Raw genomic sequence first — 5525 nt, 5'->3', positions numbered from 1 at the left:
TTCCCTACTTTAAGTACAGTATAAATAAGAAAAAACTCATCTATATCAGTGTAGGCAACTCTGGGATCACTGATTTAGATAATGTCCAGTCCCTGTAATATTTTTTTAATGCTGAATCAGAAGCAGTAGCTCATCAAAACCTTAAAAAAAAAGGCTTTTCTGACACTGAAAAGGAGAAACTTTATACACCTGATCTATAAAGAAACATGATTACTTCTGAATTTTAACTCAGGAGAACAATTTTCTTAAATGTGGTTTAATAATGAGGTTATTTACCCTTTTGTTCATGGGAAAACTTAAATATACTATTAGCTACAATCCAACAGCAGTCACACAAGAAAAACAGAAATATGAACGCACAAAGAATTTATCTTTTGAACCTCTCCCTCCATGGGTAAAACTTAGGTTTCAACAATCATTCTAAAGAATCCCCTTTTCAGTTCTAGGCAAGAGGAGAGTCAAATCAAAGAATGATCTTATTCCTGTGCGTTTACCCCTCCAGTGCCCAGAAATGCTGTGTAAAATCGTAACATGCAAGACCCCAGTCCACAGAGCCTGGCCCATGAGTCTTTTGTGCTAATGATTAAGATGAGTATCCCCTCAATGCTTTTTAGGGTCTCAAGGTTTTTCAACTGACCACACTTGCAGGATCCATGAGGAAGTGCCAGGAAGCCCCAGCAGTGAGGCAGTAAATGGAAGGAGACCCTCATGAAAGGCAGTGATTTCACTGGAAATTACTTGTTTTGTCCTTAAAGAGAAAGCTTACATTCAACAATGGCAACTACTCCTGGGAGGCAGCAGAGATATAAAGGGGCAAATCAGAACAGGGTAAGTAAGAACCTTCAGTCTCCTTTGTAGAGTGCATGAAAGAAGGAAGTAGAGGTCACACTCTTAGAGCAAAGCCCAGAATTAAAAACTAAAGAATTAAGATTACTATCTTCCTGAACACTCAATATAAATTTTCTCTTAATACAATGTAGCGTGATGCAACATGAACAACCAGGAAAAGGATAGTGCCTCATTTTACAATAGACATTCTGGTTTTCCACCCTAATGCTATTTTTCAAACCAGTTATTTCATCAGGGTTTTAGACAAACTGCACATAGTTCTTCTCAGCATACCAGGACAAACACCAAGATGTGCCACTCGCAGCCGGATTCCCTGCTAAAAACTAAACGGTGAGGGGAAAATCATAGGTTTGTAATCAACAGCATCTCAAACAGGAGCCATGGGTAGAAATGACTACCCTCTGGAAAATATGGCCACGACGCACACAGATCAAGGCCTTGGAATGTGAGGTATTTCCCTCCTAGAAATGGGAAACAATCTAAACATACCAGTGGCAATAAAAGGGGATGTTCAAATTAATGTCCACTTTTTCACCATTTGGCAAGATATTAAAATAATAAAACACCAGGGTTCCAGGAAAACACAGTATCTGTACAAAAAAGCTTATTTACACTACTTAAAAGCTGACAAGCACAGCTCTGTGGTTCTAATACCTTTGGAAAGTCCTCCTAAGAGGACCTCTACTCCACTGAGCCCCACCAGCTCAGATACTTCTCATGCCTTTGAAAGCATCTGGGGTGTGCTGGGCTTCTCAGATGGTTACTGATCATTAGTACGTAAGTGTCTGAATCATAATTCCTTTTCCTCATTCAAGAGTTGAAATGTCAGTGGACTTCTCCCCTCACCATATTCCCCATGACCTCCAACCCAGCTGCCCTCCACAAATGCCTGTTGGGACTAGTCAGACCATGCCTACCTTCTAGATATCTGTGGATGATCAGCATACTACGATTATTGGAATTTTCAGACAAGAATAACGTCGCTGTAACATTTTTTAAATTTATACTGCGTGTATGTTGAAGAAAGATACTATCAAAAGCTACCAGAATGAAATTTCTATGCCACATACAGAAAGCACTAGTTGTGGTAATGACAGCAAGTATATACGTAAGTCTTGTGCCAGGCACTTTATTGCTTTAAACATTTAAATTCTCACAATTACCTTTTGAAGAGGTACTACTTCTCTCCCCCATCTCACAGATCATGACACTGAGGTAACCTGCCTAGGATCACACAGCTTGTAAGTGGCAGATCCAAGTCAGCCTTTGCCTAGGAAATCTGGCTCAAGAGCCTGTACTTTCAACCATGGGCCTGAAAAGTGAAAAAAAAAATGATCCTTTGCTCAATAAAAACAGTGATACCGAGCACTATTAGTGCAAAAATGTTAATGGACACTCCAACTCACCTGCATCACTGGCAAGTTACATTCTCATAAGTATTTGTATCATTTACACTGAATGGGATGACCCTCTCACAGTTCTATTAAAAAAAAAAAAAGTCTCCCCAGGCAAGCCAAAAAAAACCCTATTATACTTTACCTGGGCGCTCCCCCCACATTGTGTCCTTCTTTGCTAGGGGTCCTCCCTTGGGGGAGGGGTGGAGAGCAGGGGGGAGAACGACTGTATTCCTTCCAGGACTTTTCAGTAGCTTTTAAGAGCATCTTTGTGCTGCAGAAAACTGAGTGAGGGATACTGAGGGTTACAAAATTATCTTAAATATTTAAAAAACAAAAAACAAGCTCTTGCTAAAACTTGCTATGTGTTAAAATTACAAGTTTTTTAGTTTACATGAAAAGGAAAAAGTGTGATTATAACACAGCCTTAACACTTTGGCTCTGGGGTATCTGGTATTCCTTCTAGATAACCACACTGGATAGAAAAAATTATAAGGTTTCTGGCACTAAGACTTCTAAGGCAACAAAAGGTTAACTGTCACATTCTTATGATACAAGGAAAATTCCATATTTAAATAATGGCTGTGTTTTCAACTTATTTTTAACGAGATCTTACAAATATCAGGAATTTAAAGAAGAAATATTTCATGCACTTTTAAACCAACTTTTAAGACAAGTAATTTTAGAACTGGCCAGTTTTCAACATCCAAGTTTTATGAAATTGTTTTACAAACCAAAGTGTCTAATGGAAGAAGGCCCAAAGCTTAGACCATATACTACAGCCATGTAATTTATTCAGTTGAAAATAAGAATTTGACTCAGAAATTCACTATTATGATAAATCCTGGTAACTTCTGAGTCTATTTTCTTCATTTCCTTTACATATCCCCAAAACCAATCTTTAATTTATGCTAACATAGGAATCTATAAGAAAAAATTCAAGTTTGGCAATTAGTTTCTTCAGAGATTAATTAGATACATTAAAATTTGATTCTATCCAAGATGGATTTTAAGGCATGATATAAAAATTCAGTATTTCCTACCAAAGTGTAGTATACAAGATGATCTTAGAATTTTAACAGAATTATCTACATGTCAAGGCATATTTGTTTTTCATTGGTAGTACTGACATAAAAAGTGGAAAAACGGTACACATGAAAATATGGTAAAGAGTGTGATGGTATGTAAATAATTAAAGTTTTGGAAACTAATTTAATTAACTCCATTACTAAAATCATTTAAATGGTTTCCATATTCACAAAATTGTTTTTGTCATTAGGAGGTGATGGTTTTAACCTAAAACCTACTGTTAAAGAGTATTTAATAGGTAAATGCAGTCATACTAATTGACCTAAAAATTTTACCAAGAGGTAGGGATAGTTGTTAAAAATGGGGGCACCATTAGCCCTGTGCAGGACTGCAGGTTGATTAGGAAGGAATGCTGGAAGCCAGGCTGCCAGAACAATACCATCCAAACTTAAAAGATTTCTATCAAAAAAACAAATTACAGATGGATGGTAGTGATGACTACACAACAACATGGATGTACTTATTAGTGCCACAGAACTGTACTTTAAAAAATGGTAAAAATGGTAAACTGTATGTTAGGTATACTTAATAATTTTTTAAATACAAAAAAAAAGAAAAAGAAAAAAAAAAACCCAGCAAATTACAATTCTCTGTTAATATGAAGGAAAAAAATGATTTCCACCTAAAGTCCCAAAGAAAGTAAACTGGCAAAAAAAACCCTGTTTGAGTCTATAAAGGTTAAATCTCTTGAGTAAAAGAATAAACAAATGAGTTGAGCTGTTTCTCCTCTGATCTCAGTATCAACTATCCATGGTAAAAACACCAAGATATCCTGGAAAACTAAAAATATATAGATCACCTATATGACTTAAAACTACTGAAGCTTTCATTTTTTTAATTTCTATTCACTCTTTGTTGAATGGAGTACAGTAAATGTACACAAACTGTAAATACAGAATATTAAGAGCCTAGTAACTAAGTCAGAACCCGGTAAAGGTAATTAAGGCAGCTTAGCTGTTTTATTTCTCCTGGCTATTGGCAAGGCACCAGCCTCCTGTTCTATTTCTGAATTCCCTCTATCAGGCATTTTAATTGTTTTAATAGCAACCATATTAATACAATTCCAAAGCAAACACTACATTTGTCCCAACTTAGAAACAGGGTCTTCAGAATTCTCTCTGGCAAATTCCCTGTTGGAGACCATCACCAGATACAGATCAAAACACTGTCCTGAATTTAAACAGTATCAACTTCTCTAGACATTTGCCAATCTCTTCTCTGCTACGAGTACTACCAAATGTGAACCAGTGCAGCACAAGCTATAGAAAAAATTCACAACTTAAAAGGAAAAATCTAATTTTAGATCTAAATTATAGGTTTCTTAAGGTATTTCCAATTCTCAATTCAGTTATTTTATATTAAAGAATGTGTATGTATATAAAAGAATTTGAATGTGTCTTCAACATAACCAATAGTAAGTACAACCTGCTCAAATAGGGGTGCAACTCTATTTTTAAATTAGAAATTCAGACCCGCTAATGAAGATATTTAGCTGATTTTAGTAAGTTCCATATCCTTTGCCTACAGTCCATCTTCATATCTATATTCCTGTCTGTTGTCTTTGCTTAGTACCAATCTAAAATTACTACTTATAGATTTTCCCCATGAAAAAAACCAAGTAGGGACACACCATCTAGTCCTGTAAATAGGCTTCAGACTAGTGAATTCTACTTTCTTGGTCTCACTGATATCTCAGGTCTCTGGTTCCACATCTATAGAGTCCCTTCCCAACTTACAGAAGAGACCTTTTCTGGAAAGACAAAAACACTCCGATGCTTTACATTTCCAAAGATTTCTAGAAATAAAGACATCTTTAGCTTTCACAGCTCTTACTTCCCTTAGTTTCTCCCCCTTGCTAATCCTATTCTAACCGCTTTTCTTACACCACTAGCGATCTGGCCTAAGCCTAGTTTTCTCTCTGCAAGGGGGAAAACAAATACCCATTTGGTTGTCTTCATATAAAGAGTTCAGTGTCTCCTTTTTTGTTGTTGTTAAAGAGAAATGTAAGAGAAAAATGGCTACAATTACCCAATTCAACTCTATCTCCATCTACAGTGGATACTGGACAAATATATCTTAGCTGCTTAAGAAATTTCTGTTTGAAAACACTGTTTAGTATGCAGCTATTGGTTTAGTGTTTAGAACACACAGTACATCTTTAAGATTACAGAAATTCTTTCAAACTTGTTTCCC

At 36.1% G+C, this 5525-nt stretch overlaps 1 protein-coding gene across 2 annotated transcripts in view; it reads right to left on the bottom strand.

Annotated features, from left to right (window-relative positions):
• Positions 1 to 5525, bottom strand: part of PWWP2A (PWWP domain containing 2A) — a 34038-nt gene that overhangs the window by 5643 nt on the left and 22870 nt on the right. The window lies entirely within an intron of this gene.

Source organism: Lipotes vexillifer, unplaced genomic scaffold (assembly GCF_000442215.2).
Source record: "Lipotes vexillifer unplaced genomic scaffold, Lipotes_vexillifer_v1.1 scaffold95, whole genome shotgun sequence".
NCBI classification, from domain to species: Eukaryota; Metazoa; Chordata; class Mammalia; order Artiodactyla; family Lipotidae; genus Lipotes; species Lipotes vexillifer.
The sequence above is the reverse complement of the archived record's forward strand: the minus strand, read 5'-3'. Positions and strand labels throughout refer to the sequence as shown.